The 22,840-nt window shown below is 43.2% G+C and overlaps 1 long non-coding RNA gene across 1 annotated transcript; it reads right to left on the reverse strand.

Moving 5' to 3' along the window:
- Positions 1-20,217: 20,217 nt before the first annotated feature.
- Positions 20,218-22,732, reverse strand: LOC145440613 (uncharacterized). The gene is made up of 2 exons (XR_013915584.1): positions 20,715-22,732; positions 20,218-20,675 (listed from the first exon to the last, which is right to left on the reverse strand). It is a non-coding gene; the product is annotated as an uncharacterized LOC145440613 (long non-coding RNA).
- Between the last annotated feature and the right edge of the window lie 108 nt (positions 22,733-22,840).

Raw genomic sequence — 22,840 nt, forward strand, 5'->3', positions numbered from 1 at the left:
CATACCAGCATTTAAGATTTCAACAATACATAAATCACTAAGGTAAGCTGATCTTACCCAGTAAAGACAGAATATTCCGAAATTCTGAACAGTCACACTAAATAACTACACCCGTCTGCTTTGCTCTGCTCGCATCAACTCAACTACGCTTCCTTCAATATTGATTGACGTAGTCAGTCATCCAGAACTCTTCTGAATTTTCGTCATGTAATGTTTGGTTTGATTGAAAAATGACTTTGATGTGATAAGAAAAATCAGCACCGCAATCAAGTTTCTGCTGCTGGTCTGTCTCAGACTCCAAATTCCAGATATCATGTATCAGCTTCAAAATTGGAAGTCACTAGTCATTTAGTCAACTCCAAGGAGCGTCGTCGATCGGTGCGTCAGTGATGCATCATGTATGTTTAGTGCAGTGCAGTTCCATCAACTGGTTCATGGCGATGCGAAACTTAATTTACTGAAACCTGTGATCGTCGATTTCAGTGGTGTTAGTGGTAGTTAGTTCGAACTGACTGGTCTTCCTTCGTCGTTTTAATATAATGGCTGAAGCACCGTCGACTTCAAGTGGGCTACTCACAAAAGACGCAGAGAAAGAGTGACGTGTGGAAGGATTTCACTCTGATGCTGCATGATAATAACGGCCAGTATACTGGGTTTGCAAGATGTCAAAATTGTAATGTTCAGCTAAAGCATCACAAGTTGACACGTGGTACGTCGCATCTTCGAAGACATATCGAAGCTTGTAAGAAGAATTGATCGCAGCTGAAATGCAAGTAAGCGAGTAATCAAAGGAGAAGGTGATCATGGGGAACACTGATCGCCGGGTGGAGAATACCGAAGAAGTGCCGGTTTGCCGTGGTGTTGTGCAGAAGATGTTTTGCCATCCAGATTTACGGTGAAACGTAAGTTGGATGAGGAGGCTTCATCTTTGAAGCAGAAGCTGCCAGAGGAACTAAGAGTTGCTATCAAGTGTTATGAGCTGGCTGGCATCACCTCAGATATGTGGACCGATCTAAAGGGTCGCAGTTCTATTAGCTTGACTGTCCATTTTGTTGGAGAGAACTTGACTCTCAGAAGTAATGTTGCGACTGTTCGGCAATTCACGGATACTAAAAAACTGGTATGAATATCAGACAGGCTATCGAAAACATCGATTGGGATTCTTCGACAATGGTCTGGATATATTTCGAAGACTGGACAAGATTCTTCGGGTTATCTCGGAGTCTGGGATTGAGATCCCCGGAGTCGGAGGGACTTTGCATCAGAGACGAAAGTTGCCGGAGGGACTCGGAGTCTCGAAAAGCAGACTCCGCTCATCACTGACAGCAATCAGCGAAAAGTTACATAACCCAATCCAGGACTTCTTCCACTACCAACAGCTAACTCAATACACACACTAGGTTGCCACCAAACCCATCCACAGGGACAACTAAAATCCAATACACGGCCCATCAATCCCATCCTTACAGGGATAACCGCAACACACTCAACACATGAAGCGTCGACGAAGGACAAAGCCATCCCAAACGTCAAGAGTCCAACGCTATGATTCTGATCGACCGAGATCGTCCTCACCCGGGAGCGCCTTTTTAATGTCTTCCTTCAACGAATGCCACACATACAAAACGCTGCTGATATCCGTCTCAAGAGTCCCATGTCTCTCACTGGTCACTCAGGGTTGCCAGATTGGCCCTTTCGGGGCCAAATTCGTGAAATGTGGCCCTTTTTAGAGGCAGTTGGCCCCAAAATAATAATTTGGCCCCTACATTTGATAGTGGGTTGCTCCTTCCCCAAGGGTACCTGTCGGAGATTGCTCTCCTTCATGTAGCAGTTGAGGTAGTTGCTCTGGTTCTTCATTCTTCATTTACATCGCGATTTCGTCTGTGACTCTGTCCAGTATTTCTTCGGTTTTTCGTTCCCAGTTTCGTTTTATTCTTCTCCGTATCCTTCTGATGCATGATCTTAATATCCAGGCATGGGTTATCGATTTACCTTCATGTTTTTGTCTGTTCCTTCCGTCCCATGTTGCTTGTTTTATTGTCGATATGATTTTCAGATATGCCAAGAGTTCTTCTGGTGCCATCGGTGTTGTCGGGTCCATGTTGATTATCTCCTGAATTCCTGGTTGTTTTGCGTTTCTGCCTGTCGTTTTGCTCCATGCATCTGAAAATAGAGATATGATCGGTTTTACCTCTTTGCACCGGATGAATAGGTGTTCGTGCGACTCGATTTGCGTTCGACATAATGGGCAATCTCTCCTAGTGGTGGACATGGTCGCATGCAGTTTTTCGTTGGTCGGTAGCAGTCTGTTCGCTATGTCCCAATTGATCTTCCTTTGATCTCGCGTCAGGCAGGGGTTGCTCATGTTGGCCCAATTTGGTCCTTCCATTTCTCGTAGCTGTCTGTTGTTGTTTCGGGCTACGATCGTTCGGTATCTTTCCCGCCGTTTGCTTTTGATGTCTTGTTGTTGGAGACCCAGGCTTCTCATCGTTTTCTCTGTTTCTTGCCAGTGTTGGAGTGGCTGAAAAACATGTGGTATGGCGTTATTTATTTTTCGCATTCCATACCTTTTCATAGTCAGCGCTAATTGGTTTTCCAGCCTCCTTTCCCATTCTGTGTCAGGTTATTTGTCTCCTCTTTGTAGGTATCTCAGGGCCGGCTTTACAAATGCGAGGTCGGTCATTGTTGGTATGTCAACCAACTCCAGTCCTCCGCTCTCTCTGGCCTGGATGATTTTTTCGTATTCGACTTTACCGTCGAGATCCATGACAAAAGCCGCTGTCTCCACTTTAGTTTCTTCCTGATTCGTGCGGGCATTTTGTTCTTTGAAGCTGTATAGGTAAACAGAGGGAGCACGTTAGTTCGGATAATGCTCACCTTATCATGGCGTTTTAGGTACAATGTTCGAAGTGATTTGAACTTGTCCACCGCTTGATTGATTGCATCTATCCACGGCTCCTCTTCCGCTTTTTGGTCGTGTGCTATTATATGGCCAAGAATCGGGAGTTTGCTGGTCCATTCGAACGTGGTGGGCTCTTTTCTTCTTTTTTTCTCTCTCGAAGGTTATTCCCCTTGTTTTTTCTCGTTTATTTGCAAGCCGCTCGCCTTGCCGAAGTCCCTTATGATTTCGAGTGTCTTGTTGGTTTCGCTCTCCTTGCCAACGTGATGGAAATGTCGTCGGCGTATGAGGGCGTGGCGACTCGTTCTTTCATGCCTGTGAGCTTATATCCTGAGATTGAGCGGTTCAGCTTCTGGAGAAGCGTATCAGTTGCGATTGTAAATAAATTCATCGATATCGGGTCACCTTGCTTGATGCCCTCTTGTATTTTAATACGTTCACCTATTTCTCCACCTATGGATATCGTGGCCTCCCCGTTGTCATAAATTGATCGATAGAACCTTCTGAAGTTGATGCCTAGTCCAGCCTCCTCGAGCGATCTGTGCAGGAATTGATGGTTAATAGTGTCGTACGCTTTCCTGAAATTTATGGAGATTATAGCTCCCTGGTTGTGTTTTCTCATTTCGGCCGATATTTCTCTTAAAAGAAGGTTCAGAGTTTCAATACTGTTCGGCGGATTGACATGCTGATGGCGGTGGGTTATCAGGGGTAGGATTTTTTTAAGCCTATTTGTTAAAGAATCTTGTAGTCGACATTTAGTAGAGTTATGGGGCGGTAGTTCCCCATTTCTGTTTTATCCCCCTTCTTGTGGATGGTCTTGATCACGCCCCTCGCGAAATTGCTGGTGGCGGTATGCTTCAAAAAAAGTTCGTTTAGTACCGCGGTTAGGTCCCCAGCTACTAGATCTATACAAGTTGTGTAAAATTCTGAACTTATGCCATCTTCTCCGGGTGTTTTGTTCTTTTTTTTGTTGGAGTATGGCTATTCTTACTTCCTCTTCTCTGATTGGCTGGTCAAGCTCTTCTCGTTGCTTCTGTGTAAGGCGGCCCGCTTGCGTTCTGAAAAAAGAGTCGGCTATTTTGGGGTCTGAGTTTTTCTTACTGTACAATTTCTCGTAGAATCTTTCGGCTGTCCTCCGAATCTCTTTCGGTTCTGTCGTGGTGCCACCGGCCGGTTTTTCGATTTCGGTAATGGACGCCGCCTCCCTTCGCTTCTTTATGGCTTCACATAGGACGTAAGGCATTTTGCTCAGCGTTTCCTCCGCTTCCACCTTGGCTTCCAATTGTAATTTTTCAATCTCTGCTTCCTTGTTTTTCCATATCTTTCTTTTTGCCCTCATATCCGTCTCAAGAGTCCCATGTCTCTAACTGGTCACTCATGGTTGCCAGATTGGCCCTTTCGGGGCCAAATTCGTGAAATGTGGCCCTTTTTAGAGGCAGTTGGCCCCAAAATAATAATTTGGCCCCTTGGCCCTTTCTTTTCAATTTTTGGTCCGTTTTGGAAGCAGTTGAGACATACCGTCAAACTAAGTATTAAAATAAATCTGTCTCGCAAATTGAGCTGACAATGTTTATGCCAATGTCAAAGATTCGAGTGGAAACACTATAGATGATTTGGATTTGTTTTTGTAGAATGTAGACTGTGTTGGAATTGTAAATACAGATTTGTGAACAGGTGGACGAAAAAGCAGCGAACATGGCTGGAAGCTATGTAGCAGAAAAAGTCTGAAGAAGAGCACCCTTATAGTACTTAATGATTGATAGAAATTTCAAAGAAAAAAATTCAACGTAACCGTAGAGTTTTGTGGTGAAAAACCTAAAAATTAGGTATATAAGTTGGATAAGTTTCAAATGTAAAGAAACTATTCTCTCAAGGTTTAATTAAAATTCATAAAATTTAATCACTCTCATATTATAGCACAAAAAGTTTTATTTTACGATTTTATATTCAGTCGGAAAAGGCTTGAAATAATGAAGCAGTTATTGTAGTTGGATCCAGTGTAGTAGTAGGCATAGTGGATTTGGTGCCCTACAACAGTATCAACAATATAAAACTGGAATTCCAGGTGTCTATGGGTAATGTTGCAACGTTATTGACGTTATTGAACAATTTGGCCCTTTTTGGTCGCTTTTCCGGCGCTGTTTGGCCCTTTTTCGCAAAAGATGTCTGGCAACCCTGTGGTCACTGCAAGCATCACGTTCACCGACATAGCCCATATCATCTGCATCAGCGTCACCAACTTCAGCACGTACGTTCGAAACTTGTCCCCGCACACTACCGGTATTCTTCAAACGATCGCCAATTCTTCCTACCAACTGCAGCTCCATAACGTTCGCAGCATTCCAACCCAAGTCCTGGCATGCTCGCCACTGTAACGGCCCGGTCTACGGATTGGAAATGCTTTATTACGGAGGTTCGCATGCAAACTGCAACGTATCGACATCATAACACAATACGGTATTACGCCGCCGGTCACACGACCGCCTCGACCGGCCAGCACGACGACCAAAACCAGAAAGAGGGAATATTACACTGTTCTACTCTGTCCGTAGATGAATGCACTGTAAAGCGTAGTGCTCATTTACTTGTGACATTAATTGATACTCATAATACTTTGCTACATTGACTTTATTTGGAATCTGGATTATGCATGCGAGGTGCGTATAGGCAGCGTAATCGTGGCGAATTAATTAACAGGCTTCAAAGTAAACGAATTTCCTGTCCAGTTGATACAGCCTATGGTTTTAGTTCACGCATCAACATTCAAAAGCAGGTTTTATGTTTTGAATTCCAAGCATCCTCTCGCGGGCCGCACAGAATAGCTCCGGGGGCTGCATTTGGCCTGCGGGCCGCACTTGGCCCAGGTGTGGCCTAGGCCAAGGTGGGTGTCTGATTCGATAGACTACTTCAAGTCGCTTCGATCGACACCTATCTTTTCATTATATCGCATTTTGTTGTGTCTTGAACTGATAAAAATTGCTAATAAACCAATGATGATGATGATATGTGAGCGTCGCATTATCTCCCGCACTTACGCAATCCGTGATCACGTGATCTAATCACGCCGTGATCTACGCATGCCCTGATATCCGTACAATATTGACAAATCACTTGATAATAATATTAATAGTTGTTAATGCGCTTTAATACCAAATTTCCCGAAGACTGAATACACCAAGGGCCGAGTTTGTGGGACCGAATTCACCGAGGCCCGAGTTCATCGGCAACCGAACTACATGCCCTTCTTCATACATACAAATTTGGGAGGGCTTGAATGGAATAAAGGCGCACATTTTGCCGATCTTCATAAATTGGTCTGTGACTTGGAAAGTACTCCCTCCTTTGTAGCAATCTCGGAAGTAAATTTTCCGAATGAACCCTCAGAGAACGTAAATATATCGGGCTATAACTTCGAATATATCCCAGCGCCCGAAACTTAGTTGGTATATACGTAGACGATGACATATCTTACAAAATCTGTTCGGAATACAACCTGAATATTGATCAATGCGAAGAATTGTGGCTAGAAATTGACCACCCAATCGGCAAACACAAATCATTTCTCGTTGCAGTATTATACCGCCATCCTAATAGTAAGAACAAAATCGCTGAATTCACCGAGGCAATGGAAAACAGCATGGATAAAATCAACAGTGCAAAAAAGATCTGTTTCATTGTGGGCGATATTGATATAGATCTTCTCAATAGGAGATCGAACTCATACGCCAACACCGTTAAAGCCGTTGGTCTCTGCCAAATGATCACGCAGCCCACGAGAATCACCGAGAAATCAAGTACTTTAATTGACCACTTGTATTCGAACGTGCTTGACAAAGAAATGTTCCCTTTTGTTATATCTGCTAAAATAAGTGACCACTATTATATCGGCTGCATATTATCTCAACAACGCATACCTGCTGAATCTCATCACTTCAGCAGACACCCTGAATCCGTTGTCGAAGATGCCCTCAACGAGGCCTCGTTCAATCTCTTTCATCCGTCTACTGTCCCACACATCACCAAAAGCAACTTTGACGATCAATTTGGGGAGTTCATGTTCACCATCAAAGGGCTGATAGATAAATTTGCACCTCTTCAACGCATCTCAAGAAGTCGTCGAAAATTGAACAGGGTACCGTGGATGTCTTCAAAGTTAGTGCAACTGATCCGAAAACGTAACCGGTGGCATCACAGACTCGATACCAAGGACACCTCACCATACGAACGAGAAAGATTTCGACGCTTCAGAAATCTCATCTCCCATCATATCTCCAAGGCAAAAGCGAAAGCTAACGCGAAATTCTTCAACAAACATAAGAAGGACACTCGAAAAACCTGGTCAAGAATTAAATTGCTCTTGCACCAGAAAAAACGCCCCATGTCTGTCTCACAAATCACGAACTCGACTACCGGGGACAATCTGACAGATCCTGTGGCCATCTCAAATTACTTCAATGAATATTTTTGCAATGTAGGGCCTAATATCGCCTCATCTATTTCTAAACCTGAGTCGGCCAGGCCTGAGGTTAAATCAGTATCCCAATCCATCATGCTCGAGCCAGCAACTTCCACGGAAGTGGTACTTGCCATACATGAACTTAAATCCAACAAGGCAGTTGGATATGATCTAATTCCAGCCTGGTTTTTAAAACTGATTAGCCTACACATCGGTCATCTCATCGCCCATTTTTTCAATTTCATGATAGAAAATGGTGTCTACCCGAATTATCTGAAAACTGCCAGAGTTGTCCCGGTTTACAAAGCCGGAGATAGAACTAATGTCACCAACTACCGACCTATATCTGTCCTACCGTGTATTGGAATTGTTTTCGAAAAATTGCTCCTCTCCCGCCTGTCTTCGTTCCTCGCCAAGATGTCTATCATTTCTCCACAACAATTCGGCTTCCGCAGAAAACATCAAACCTCGCATGCCCTGCTAACAGTGGCTGAACAGTACTATGACATCTTGGAGAAACGAAGTGTGGGATGTAGCATTTTTCTTGATATAAAAAAAGCATTTGACTGCGTCGATCACAGTATTCTTCTCTCAAAATTGGCGCGCTACGGGTTCCACAACTAGAGCTCATGAAAAGCTACCTTATTGGGAGATATCAAATGGTTTCGATATCCAACACTTTGTCCTCCCCCACCTTGTTACCTGTGGTGTTCCGCAAGGCTCTGTTCTTGGACCTGTCCTTTTTACTTTATATGTCAATGATATCTTTGAAACCTCATCATTGAATACCACACTCTTCGCTGACGATACTCACCTCCTATCGCACGCACCTACTGCCGCAAGCTTGAATGCCGTCACCAGTGATCAAATGCCCAAAGTGCATGAGTGGACGTCCCATAGTAGCCTTCGGGTTAATGCTGCGAAATCCCAATTATTGGTCGTGAACTCCTGCGATAACCTAACCGTTGACATCGCTGGCCAACCAATTTCCAACACTAAAAATGCCAAATACCTTGGTGTTTTACTGGATTCGGACATGTCCTGGAAGATTCACATACAATCACTCAAACCCGACTATCGAAGGTATGTGGTCTATTTCGCCGCCTTAGCTACATTCTGCCAGTCAGCGTGCTGTTGATTAGAGCCCGACCGATATTGGATTTCTGAGCCGATACCGATAAGACCGATATCCAGTACCTCCACCGATAACCCCGATATATTCAGCCGATATTCAAAAGATATGGAATCTAGCTCAAGGCCCATATTTAACACCTCAGAGCATTTGTTTCAACAACTTTACAGCCATTGATATGCTTGAACATGAAATAAATGATCAAGGAACTATAAAAATGTATCAAAAGCACCTATCCAGCAGTTGCAGATTACAGTTCACGAAGCACAATTTCTCGGCCCTTTCTCCAAGGAGTGAACTTCTGTGGTCTTCCATAGATGATGTATATAGTACTAAACACAGTGAGCAGTCTTTCACGTGGTAGCATAGTTAGTGGCAGCAGGAAATCTTTCGGCACTTCTTCGTTATTCCCCACACATCGATGAATGTTCCCCATGAACATCACGGATTAGTGTTCCCCATGAATATGTAAAAATTATTAGTGTTTCACGTGTAAAACAACAGTGTTCACCATTTACACTTATTTTCTCTTATTTATCATGTCTCTCTCAATCAATACGTCACTATCCGGCGTTTATCTTGCCGGCTTTTGGTTTCGAGCATCGAATGCACCTGCAAAACAATACAGCACCAAAACAAAAATACGATGGTGCCGGATATATAGCATTTGCGTTCTCACACGAGTCATGGTATTGTGAACTGGACATGGGGGAGTTGCCTTGCGGTGAATTCGACGCATGAAACATCAATTCGATTCTTGGCAGTATCACGTTTTGGAGTCGGTTGCAAAATTGCGTGTCTTGGGTTTATTTTGGTTTCCCCATACGTTGCTATTTTACAGTGTCTTTCAAACATATCTCCCTATTGGCCGAATGCAAGGAAAGTGGATAAAACGGAGCAAGGGAAGGACATCTAACTAGAAGACACCCGGATATATCATGATCAGACAATGTTACGTCGGACTTGTTTGTTCCAGTATCGTCCTATCTTTTCACTGTGTCTCACTTTGTCTTGTGTATCGTGCCGCACATTGAAAGTATGAAACTAATAATAATAATGAATTGAATTTGGCTCCTCCTCGCCAACTGATCCGCAAAAGCGGTGTCTTACGAAAGCGTAGATATGGGGCGTGATACAAGTCTTGTAAGGGATTGATAATCTAGATCAGGGGTGGGCAAACTTTTGAGCCAGCGGGCCGCATTCAACATCTGAATCCATTCGCGGGCCGCACTATACAAAATTGTGAGTGCAAGGAGATATCTGTATATTTAAAGCAAACCAAACATTGCTTTGATGATATCGTACCTGCGTCAGAAACAGTAGCAAGATTTCATAGGCTGGTCGACCTCAATAACCAATTTGTCAAAACTATAGAGATGAAAGTCAGTTGTCCCGATTCTTAGAACAGGATTGAAATTTAAATCTGTGAGCAGCGATCTGTTCATAGATTTAGTAATTCGACTTTTGGTTCAGTTCCAGGACACACAATGCTGACATCATAACCATGTTAGCTTCTAACACGCTTCTACCATGTGTAGATAAAATATAAATACCCATATCCTACGCATACAGAGCACGAATCTACCTAAGACGAGCGCGAATCGTTTTTTATAAGCACATCACTGAAATAATTAAAACTGGAGTGACCAATCTGAAATCACACTCGTGATCCGAATTATGTCAATCTGGTTCAGGATTTCTGTGATGCGTAGCAGTTGAAACCTTTCAAAATGCATGGTCGCGAAAGAAATTAAACATAAAAAATAATATATGAAGTATTTACCTTGGAACAGTGGTTCTCAAACTTTTAAAGACACGCCCCCCTGTTATGATGGTGAAAGATTTCGCGCCCCCCTTGTCGTCATATCTATCTTATCGTCATGCTAGCAAACCTAACGGGTAGTTAGATGGCATGGAAGGTTGCGACTTTGAATGAGAGATTTTTAAATATGAAATTCAGACCAAATACAGAGCAATAATCATGAATTAGAAGTAAATCGCGCCGTGCGCGAAAAAAAATTGAGCTCAGCTTCGCGCGCCCTTCAGATGCTTTCACGCCCTCACGTGCGGCCTACCCCCCAGTTTGAGAATCACTGCGTTAAGATTATCACGGTGATATATACTAAGGAAACGTTTAATCAAATCCATGCCCTAATTCTATTTTGAGTACGAATTTGATCAATATTTTTAATAAGTTTCTTTATACTCTCGCGGGCCGCACAGAACGGTGTTGCGGGCCGCATGCGGCCCGCGGGCCGTAGTTTGCCCACCCCTGATCTAGATCGTAATATTTTGGCTTGGTGCCATAAATGCAGGCTATGTATGTATAGCTGTTACATATCACTATTTAAGACGGGTATGGAGGGAAAATACATCAGTAAGGGATTGTACTCAGCAGTGTTGGGATGACTCGAGTCACCTTTTTCGTATGACTTGACTTGACTCGGCGTATCAGAAATGTGGATTGACTCGTGACTCGAAGCAAAATTCACGAGTCAATTTTAAGTCCTCAAGCAATCGAAGTCGATAAAAATCACTGTATCTTGCAATCGGATTGTTCGCGAAACGTTGGTGTAACCCGTGAGAGCGACCAATCATTCAATGATCGTGCGTTTTACGGAGCCTCTATTGTTCTCTCACAAATAAATTGACCGCTAACGAAGTGATCGAAGCTTACAGCTTACGCTGTAGTAAACTCGTATAGTAAAGTAATTTAATAGCAAAATGTCTACCACTGTTCTCTGTTATTACCTGAACCAAACCTCTTGTGTTATTGAAATTGAATTCGAAGATAGTTTATATAGACTTCAATCATTGGCGCAGGCTCGAATTGCATCATATCAATTTGTAAATGGGTAATGTATTGCATCTTATCAATTCGTTTCGCGTATACGCAATGTAAACAGCGTATAGTCGGAGGGGGGTCTGGGGGGCGAAGCCCGCAGAATTTCTGTTTACCACCCTATGGGGGGCACGAGACCAACGTTTTGGGGGGGGGCTGACGAAGTGCTGTTACGGCCCTGTCTAGTCTGCACCCCATTTTTTCTCCTCCGTGATTGCTGAGCGCCCAGCGGAATAACCGCTGATACCAGTTTTCGAGTCTATGGTCTGACCCGACCGGGGATCGAACTCACGATCTACCGATCAAGAAGCCGTACGCATCACGATTACACTTTCTCGCTCGACACACGAATTGTTTGTTAACATGGCAATGGAACCATTCCGAAATAGCCGTCAAGGCCGATTGTTCGGAGAGTTCGCGGAAATAGGAGAACGCCTGGCGAACAATCAGAAGATGCTTGCCTCATCAGAGTTGTTGAAGATGTTTTCAAGCTTTGGGCAGATTTAAACTTGAAGCTGATACTAGGTTTACCGGCATACACCACTTAAATCAGGGACGGGCTACTTCTCTAGTCGGCGGGCCGGATTATAGAAAAATTAAGTAGGCCTACTTGGCTGGCTGGATTGCTAAATCGACACATTATTCACCCATTTATCCACATATACAAGGAATAAATCGTATTTATTGAATGTATTTTAACGAGATCAATGTCACTTCAAAGCCATTTCTCGCCGATAATGACGAAGACAATGTGGATTTGAGAATAGCGTTGTCATACAGCCGCCGCCACCGCCATGTCTGGTTCTCACTGATCAATAAACACACAGTCCAATCCTTAATTAGGATTTCAAGGCGTTCGATAAGTCCAGTACCCCAAATTTACAAAGATATCAAATCATTAGGGTTGAGTACGTGACGAGATAGCGTCGTTGTTCAACGCGGCCTAATTAATCGCGATATTGAATTCATGCGGCCTGCGTCCTCTATGAAATTTGAGAAGTGGCCCGAGACCCGTTTTGAGTTGGCAAAGACTGGCATAAGCGGTGTCTTACAAGCCTAGAAGTGTGTCGTGCTACATGTCGGCAGTTACGGAATAAAAAATAAGAAATAACAGCCTGGTGTAAATGACCATTGTAGTCGAAAAACACAATGATTACCACAAACGACATTAGGGTTGAGTACATGGTAAATGCGGATAATGCAAGTCTTCTCGCTTGTGCGAACTTTCGCGTAAGCTCCACTCTCGCACGCTGCGCATGCGCGCATACACTACACGTATATAATAACATACAATCACTAAAATTGTACCTATTAGTAAGCCAGGGGTGGGCAAACTTTTGAGCTCGCGGGCCGCATTCAACATCTGAATTCATTCGCGGGCCGCGCTATATAAAATTTGGATTATAAACCAAAACGCAATATAGTGAGGACATGGAGACAATATATGTGCTTATTTAAAACAAGCCAAATATTGCTTTGATGATATCGTACACGCGTCGGAAACATATAGTGGCGACGACGAGGTCGACTTTTTGGAGTTAGCTGCGAATATTGTCATGCCTTATGGCTGGCTTATACTTTCAAATTAGGAATCATATATATCAGAAGATTGCTAGCTTTTCGTATAAACCAATATGAGGCCTCTAGGGCGTACACAAATTAAGTTATGATCATATGAAGGTGTTCAACTTCAGATTTTAAAAGGGCCAAGAGGCTGGTGCGGAGCAGTGAAAGCACGTTTGATCGTAGTGCAACAGCGTTTGATGTTTTACAGTAGTTAGTTAATGTGTGTGTCACACTAAAGTTCGCGGATTTATCACCACTAATCTACACTGAATCGAACGTTAACCGAAACCTTATATATGTGTTGTTGCGTAGAAATCCCTGGCGCCAAAATGCCGGCTCCTAGGCTAATTGTCGCGTACCCCGACGGCCTTATACGATATCATAATCGGTCGAGATCTACTTCGTATGTCTTGGTATACGGAGACTCTACAAATTCCTGTCCAGCAGTAACTTAACTTGAAAAATGTCTAATTTACAATACCATACATTTCAATACACCTTATGAGATGATCGCATAAATGTCTGGCTGAGGAATTCTAGAGACGACACAAACAACGCGGTGCTTTGTTCACCAATATGTGTATATAACGAATAATGTCAACGAAAAACTGCAAACATGAAAGAACTGCAACAACAAAACAACAACTCAACAAATTCAAACGGGATAGTCGATACGTATTCCACGTAATAAATGTTCGAACGGGTCGTTCCCGAATTTAAGACGCCACATAAATTCAAATAAATAGCTCTCAAGAACGGTTCTATGCGTGCCGCATTCGCGTTTATTTCGCTGTTTGGCGCGGGCCCACATCGATTCGACATGATTTGTCGTGGCGTGGGTGACGGGGTCCACAAAGTTGAGCTGGTGGTTTACGGTAAGATGCTGGTACCCCAAGTTGCCAACCGTGTTGTAAGCGGCCCATAAATCTGAAATCACAGTCGTACCAGGCCGAACATACTGTTGTATTATTGGTAAAAGGGTACCAGCATCTCTTCGGTCAACCTCCACCAGAAAACCATCTTTCGACTCAACGTCGACACCCCCGAACACCCATTGCGTCTTCACCCGCCTTCCGACATGATGCTTCCGTCTCACAAACGCCGATTCATCGATCTCCACTATTCTTCCGGGGCCGCCGATCTGCATAGGGTTGTCGAGGAAATAGTTGGAATAGATGTCCCGGATGTAATTCCTCCAGTTACAAATTGTCTCATCAGCCATCTTGCATTCTCGTCGAACATTTTTATAGGTCGCCATTTCGTAGGAATAGAGGTAAAATAGTTCAACGACGTCTTCCAGTTCCAAGTTGGCACCGGAAAAAAAACTGCCATACCGTATTGGCAATTCTTTTTTGCAGGCGCGTGCCCGACATCTCCAGCGGAATCCGTCGCTGACTTTTGTCGACTTGAATTCCGCCATTTCTCCATTACAGTCTGGGCATGCCATCCGACTCGCAAGCAGTCCATATTGTCGGCACCAAGAAATCGTGCTGACTTTATTGCTTGTCGCCAAAGTTAGCTCCCTCCAATTTATGTGCGACGCACTGGGATATGCGTTCGCTGCCGCCATCATAAAGTCAATGTTACTCGGTCGGGGCAGCGTGGTATTTATGAATATAGGAGTGGGCATTATTACGTGTTTTATTTCCGATCCTTTTTACCGGAATATTCTGAAACCAACGTCAACTAGAGGGCAAGATGACTTGGCCAATGACAGAAAAAAGAAATCGACGATTTCTATTAAGATGTCCTTGATATGACATCTGTAACCCGTATCGCAATCCGGTAGTTCTCAAAATATTTGCAGCGCATCCCAAATCTGAAGGGTGTTCACATCACTATATTTCCATTTTTGTAGTCAAGTCAGTTATAAAAATTCCAACTACTTGCACTGCCTACGCAAGTGGTTGTATTTTTACTACTTTTACTTCTACTGGACAATTTTGTTGACAGAATTACATACTTTATAGAAGTTATATTTTGGTAAGTATGAAGTATCAAGTTTTTGGATAGGTCGCCATTTGCATTTCAACTTTGGACCACTCTGAACATTGAGCAGCATGAAAATAAATTCAGCACTATAATCCACAGCTGCAACACCTGTCCAATGCGACCGCGGTCGATTCCAGAATGCCTACATAAGTGTTGAAGGTTTATCCAGGCTCCTCCTCGTCCTCTCATCCGTGTAATCGGTGTCTTAAAATAATTAGCATAGAAGTTGGCTGTGCTACATATCGGCAGCTACGGAATGAGAATGCACAAAATTGGCCTGGTGTAAATGACCATAGTAGTCGACAGATATCGTGGATACCACAAACAAACAAACTAAACGAGCATTAAGCTTGCCGATTACAAAAAATATTTGCTCGAAAGCTTGCTCGATATATCCAGCTTTCAGTTTGTCAATATTTTGTGGTTGCTGTTGGGATGGGCGACGTAGGCTATGTGACCCGCCCCTGACTCCGTGACGCTGTGATGTAAGCTTTGCCCACAATCGGTAGCAAGATCAAAATACACCACATAAGTAGTCAGCTTATCCAACAATGAGTTACCTACATCAACGAAATTGGTATCAAGAATGCATCCTTGTCTAATGTAAAGCAATCTATTACACGTACGGGATATATCATGATTTAATATGTGTATTATATCATAAAAACCAAATCTTTCGGACTGGAGTGTTGGCTATGGCTACATGTACTTGTACAATTTGTTTTTAAAGTAATATATGCCAACCTGTGCTTCTACATCGTGGCATCATGTGGCTAGAGTCGTAGCTAGGTATAATGTACAGTACATTAAGAAAACTATAGTCGTGACAAGAATTCGTGTCACATAGGTCTACTCTATAGGTCGACTATAGGTCAACAGCATTACATGAAGCTAAGGTATTGCGAAATCGATAGTGACGCAAGCGAGTCAACCAGAGGACTGTATGATACAAAAGGGCATCTGTCGACTTTGGTATCGGTGACCCTGGCCGATCGGTGACCCTGAATTAGATTAATTACAGTATAGAGTCAGAATTCCTAATACTTCGACATTCCATTGGCATTTGAATATAATGCCTTTCCAATCTTAACATATCCCTGCGATTTGCGAATATAGCTACCCAATCTACAGCGTGTAACTGTAAGTATACGTGTATTGGGAATATATTTCGACATACACATACGTATCAATTTAGGGGCCCATAATTTTATACACATATATACAAAGCAACGCCCTCGTTTATTGTGAGTTCTCCTGAATTAGCCTACTCCAGCATTTACCTCAACATGAGCAAAACTAAATGAAATTAGCCTGGCAGAGCCGGCATTCAGCATATAGCAAATAGGTCACATCGAATACATTTTGATTCTTCGATATATACTGTATCGCCGTGTCTCAGTGTGTCACATGTGGTTCAAAGTGCTGTCTGAGATTTCGCTCCAACATTGCTTGTCGGAAAGCTGTATATCCTCACGACGCAAGCCTGTAGCGCTGATTCGATATGGCAGTATTTTCATATCGCGGGCCATGACGAATGTGTGGAATTTACCTCACCTATCTATTGACAGGGTCCTGTTAATCAATCAAATATGTTTGTGATCGCCTTGCAGCAGGAACCACTAATAATATAATCGGCGGTTCTATTATTTTTACCCGCGGCTCAAGTCAAGACAGACAATGCAAGGATGCCACTGGGACATATCGTAAAAATCCAGATGTTGACACTATCAATAAACCCAGAAAAACCCATATCCTATACAGGGATATCTAGAACTAGATATTCCTGTCCTATATTTCACTCAATTACTATGCGATCGCTATGAAACTTGAAACTGACAGTCAGTTACAGTCATATAAAAAAGTTTTAGAACTTGATATTGAAATCTCCACGGTTCAAACAATAAATTTGGGTCGGTCAACACTACAAATCCCACAAAGATATGATGTTTGCCACGACGCATTGCTATGAAACAATTAGTGCGTAGCGTCCATATGTGGGGAAATGTGACTGTCAATCATGAACTTCAGGGTATAGATAGGCTATAGGCTATATTCGAATGTGCTTTTGTAGGTTCATATATTTAAATTCTCCACGTCATTATAACATCTTTGTTGATATTCTTCTCATTTCAACGTCGGGCCATTATATGCATGGCGCTAGCAGCATAAACATCAACATTATAACGAGCATGCATATTGACAATCTCAAAAATTTTACTTGCTTTATTACAAAAGATTGCTCGAAAGATCCAGTTTTCCGTGTGTGAATGCTTAGGGACTTTAGTGTGAGCTTGACCTGCGATCACATAACATCAAGAGCGAACTACCATAGTGGAGATGCGGTACCGATGGATCAAAAATTGCAAAATGATCTCTGGCCCTCAAATCTTCTGCCGAGAATAAAAGAGCTGTCTCAACACTTCGATACAAGCTCTACCTATCGCGGACATTTACATGGAATCCTCCTTTTCAAAAAATATTTATAAACGTTTATTTAAATTTATTGCCTGAACGTATCATCGGTCCCCACCCGGTGGGTCCAATGGCACACGACCACGGGCCCTATGAGATATACGCTCAAACTCACATTTTTCAACTTGTTTTCTGTATTTTAATAATCGAAGCTACAGCAAGCCAATGAAGAATGTTTCGTCGCCACCTTCAAGAATAAAATAGATTATATATCAACTCAAATGTGGCGATAAAATCACGTTTTGATTTCCGTCGAAACTTACAAAATCAATGCCACATAATATTTCCCGGAATAAATCATTTAATTGTCACAAAGCCCATAACTCACGCAGGCCATTGACAAAATTTATTAGGTTCCAAACCCCAGCAGCCAATGTAGACGTGGAACTGAATATTACTGTGACATCATTCTCGTTGCGAATTGACCTGATGCAAACTTGTGAGCGAGCCAGGGGTAGGTCAAACGGAACTCGCTCACCCCGAGTACGCTGCGCGCGATTTCAAGTTTCTCACTACCTTGATTATTGGGCACTCTTCCGCCAAGATTAAATACGCAAGATTTATAGAAGTGGGCATATCGGCGTTGGCCATTACCGCGCCACGACGCACGAAGACATATAAAGTTTTAGGCCATGTAACATGCGACTCCAAGAAGTGTGCCAGATCGATCGGCAGCGAGAAAGCTTTGGCCGAAAAGGACTGCCCTATGGCTGAGCGAAAACTTCGTTATATATATACAAAATACATATAGGTATAATGACTGGCGCCGAATGTTCCTGTCTTGGCAATCTGAAACTCTCACGACACAAATAGGCCACCAGAATTATATGAAGAAGAAGAATTATATGCCAGTGAAGAACTACCCAATTTGAAATCGTGTGCATCTTTTGGGCGATTCTATATTTTTTGATATTGCAGATTGGAGGTCAAGAAATAACATTATGTAACGAAGTCGTACAACGGGTCCGCCCGTCCGAAGATATTTAATTATTATTTACGGGTCCTACAGTTTCCAAGGCAGCTCACTCATCTCTACCGGTAAATCTGATTACGTGAGCGAAGAGGACAAGTAATTGATAGCAATAATCTATATATGCAATTGATTTCGTGGCAGAAGCGAACAACGGGATGAGGGGTCGGTTTATCACCCTATGGGGGTCCAAGAGCAACGTTTTGGGGGGCCTGACGAAGTGCTGTTACGGCTCTGGGTATCGATAACTAATTTACGGATAGATGTGCGACAAGTGACTCACGATTGAATACGCCGAGATGCGTACTGCTTAGCCGACAAAAAGCAGCATAATTGGTAGTCCTATTGCTCGCGACCCAAGCGTCGGAATAAGTTGATATGTCGGTGTTTATCGAAAGCAAGTGTCGCACTACTCTTTCCAAAAATATGAATTGAAATCTCTCCGGGGCAATAAAACTACTCCGAAATAGCCACCAGAGGTTGATTGTTCTGAACAACGGGAACGCGGCAACACAATGGCGTCAAGCGAATTATTGGAACAATGGCAATTTTCATATTTTTGTGACTATTTTGGGTTCCTTTCATTGCCCTGATATTCGTGCGGCCCCGGCCGTACTCTGAAATTCTAAATTCAGCCCTGCCACCGAAAAAGGTTGGGAGCCACTGATCTAGATCAGTGGTTCTCAACCTTTTTCGCCTCGCGGACCGGTAAAATTTCAAAAAATGTCTGGCGGACCGGTGAACTGTCAAAATTGAAATGAAGCCAAAATGTAAAGTATGCAACCGTTTTTGGCAATTATATGATGCTAGAGAGTGACATTTGGCGGGTTTTGATCTTATTTAATAATATTCATGATGGCCTCCATGCGATTTTATGGTAGTGAGTCTGCCAAGTCGAGGTAAAATTACCTTGTCCAGATAAACGTGCTACCGCTGAGAGTCGTTTACAGTCTTTCGCGCCAAATGCCGTGGGTTTAAACAGCCACGCAAACTCAATACCGACCGATAATATCTAGAGAGGAAGCGTATCGGAGTCGAACCAAGCACCTTGTCGTGCTACCTTGCTCATTGCCCACTGCCACCAGACGCAGGCTACTCCGGCAACTGCGGAAACAGTGCGTGCCGCAAGAAAACACATTGCAGCAGCTATATTTGCCATCCGCAGATGCGGGCCGAAAAAGCACTTCGCCAGCCCATCCCCAAAAACGTTGATCTTGGGGCCCCAACAGGGCGATAAGCCAAACTTCCGGGGGCTTCGCCCCAAGACCCTACATTTGGGTGGATGTTTTCACCTGTACTTGTGATCACATCCATTCTACTCAGCGTAAGCAGAGAGTTACGTAGCTGATCGCAACAATGGCGAGAATTTTCGATCATTCACGACTGAAGCGCTTTTCTCGCGGTCGAATTTTAGGCCCAAATTTCGGAGTCCCATATGTTAACCTAAACTTCATTACGTGTGGATACGTCGTGGTGCGGCAATGGCTGACGCTGAAATGCCTATAAATCATGCGTATTTCTCGGAGAAGGGCACCTAACAAGCAAGACATTCAGGGACACTAAATCGTGCAAAGCCCGAAAAGAAATTAAAAAATGTTGGAAAAACTTTCAAATAAAACGCTATGATTTATATTCATTTGCGAAGTAATTTTGGGCCCTTGTCAAGCTCGGCCCCTCTACAATTGGGCCGTTTGGGGTTCCACTGTTACGGTCCTGCACAAAATAAATGTATCGAAAACCAATGATCAAACTGCGCTGCTTAGCGATGAGTGAGCTCGTATCTGTTCTGTATTTGTCGCTCGCATGTCGTCAAAAGAAACGTCCTGTACTTTAAGTCAAATCGAACATGTTTCTAGCCCTAATGTTACCTCACGAAATTTTGAATCAGTTTAAAATTAGATGTTTTATTTATTTTATCAAAGGACAAGCCTTCTACATTGCATCTTGAAATTAAAGTATAAAATTGTAATATTCCTCGCGGACCGGCAGGAATGTCGTCGCGGACCGGCACCGGTCCGCGGACCGGCGGTTGAGAACCACTGATCTAGATCATCATTCCCTATGCAAGACTTGTAGCACGCCCCATATCTACGCTTTCGTAAGACGCCGCTTATGCGGATCAGCTGGCGAGGAGCCAAATTCAATTTATTATTATTAGTTTCATAATTTCAATGTGCGGCACGATACACAAGTCAAAATGAGACACAATGAACAGATAGGACGATAGTGAAACCAACAAGTCCGATCTTGATTTATTCGGGTGTCTTCTAGTTAGATGTCCTTCCCTGGCTCCGTTTTATTCACTTTCCTTGCATTCGGCCGTAACGGAGATATGTTTGAAAGACACTGTAAAATAAATCCAAGACACGCAATTTTGCAACCGACTCCAGAACGTGATACTGCCAAGAATCGAATTGATGTTTCATGCGTCGAATTCACCGCAAGGCAACTCCCCCATGTCCAGTTCACAATACCATGACTCGTGTGAGAACGCAAATGCTATATATCCGGCATCATCGTATTTTTGTTTTGGTGCTGTATTGTTTTGCAGGTGCATTCGATGCTCGAAACCAAAAGCCGGCAAGATAAACGCCGGATAGTGACGTATTGATTGAGAGAGACATGATAAATAAGAGAAAATAAGTGTAAATGGTGAACACTGTTGTTTTACACGTGAAACACTAATAATTTTTACATATTCATGGGGAACACTAATCCGTGATGTTCATGGGGAACATTCCTCGATGTGTGGGGAATAACGAAGAAGTGCCAATCTTTCTTCATTTCGGTTCCACCGCTCCCTTGCACTCTTGCAGGGGATCTTTCCTTCAATGGTTTAACCAAATATTGATATTGATATTCTTCTGACACCTGGAGCCTTCAGCACATCATTAACAAATAGCTGATGAGAATGTGCAAAAGAACTCAAATTGTCCACGTCTGCAACTGCTCCACCCATCCCCCATGGGCCTTTGACCAGCATTTCAACAATCAATTGATCAATATTTTACACTCTTTTGTCAGAATTGGCCAATGACATCATGGAATCAAAAATTTTCGTATCAATTACTGGCTTTACTCCACGTTTGCTTGATTTTCTTGCCCTCTATGCTCGCATATTTCCTATCATGGTGGCTCCGCAGCCGCAGGCCTCAGTCAGACGACTTCATACATTACTGGTATAATTAGCTCTGTTGGTACCGAACCGGGAAATGTTTCGACGCGACGCTTATCTCTATCATTACGAGGGTCAGTCCAGCATGATTGTAGTTCTCATTTCTCTTACTGATTGAAATCTTCTGCAGACAACTATCCATCCAGCTGCTCTCTGTCTTTGCTGATCGATTACTGAAGGGGGATTCCCACGAAGTCAGTGGGGCATAACGGTGGTTAGTTATCTATAATATTCAGATAGACACGCCTACTGCCCTGTATGCAGTATGCACTATATGCAGCTTGGCCATTTATTTTTATAATTGACCGTCCTCACGTCTTTCACCGACTTCTCTTGACTCCTTGCCACCATGTTGTGACGTCACGAAAATGGCCGATATTTTTTTACCTTCAATGGCCGATACCGATATTTCTCTCCAAGCGTGATATCGACTCGATATTATCGGCGAGCCGATAATCGGTCGGGCTCTACTGTTGATACTCTTCAACTCTCTATTCCTATCAAAGTTACAATACGGAATTCTTTGTTGGGGTGCTGCCTGCAAGAATACAATTGACCCACTGCAAAAACTTCAACATCGGATCATCCGTATCATTGCCAAAGCCCCACGGGGGCCTGGATGTGCAACTGATAAATCGCTTCTCAAAAGATTTGGTGTTCTAAACTTAGAAGATATGAGGAAGCTAGAAATTGCCAAGTTTATGTATCAGTTCCATTGCGGTCAATGACCCTCGAATTTCAAGGACTACTTCACCTCGGAGACAAAAGCGCACAAGTACAGCACACGCGCGTCAACGAAGAACAACTACCATATGATCAGGACTGAATACAAGAAAACGCATTGCTCTATCAAGTATGCCGGACCCCAATTGTGGAACAGCATCTCGCCGGCTATCCGTCAGTCGTCGAGCATGTCCGCATTCAAGTCGAAATACAAGCAATTTCTTCTAAATCAATACTAGCCAGTCTTCAGGATTACCGGACCACGACCTAACATCGACCTCGCCCTCCGCCACATGCCACCCCATTTTGTCGCTTGCATCTTATATTCTCTGCATTACTTTTCATTCAGTGTGCATGCCTCTTATTTACTTCGCCTAGGCTAAGGTGGGTGTCTGATCTTAATGGCTACTCCAAGTTGTTTCAACACCCTCCTATCTTTTCATTGTATCGCAGTCTTGTGATGTTTTGAAACGATGAAAATATTAATAAACCTGACTGACTGACTGACTGCCTGCAAGTTGTAGAATTTCTACGATCTAGGTGTAGCTTTGTGAGTTGTACAGGTGCATGTACGATTTACGCTACAGATGTAGGTTTGTGTTGTGGAGGTAAT

This window comes from Botryllus schlosseri, chromosome 6, assembly GCF_051294905.1.
Source record: "Botryllus schlosseri isolate E-star chromosome 6, Bs_hap1, whole genome shotgun sequence".
Classification (NCBI taxonomy): Eukaryota; Metazoa; Chordata; class Ascidiacea; order Stolidobranchia; family Styelidae; genus Botryllus; species Botryllus schlosseri.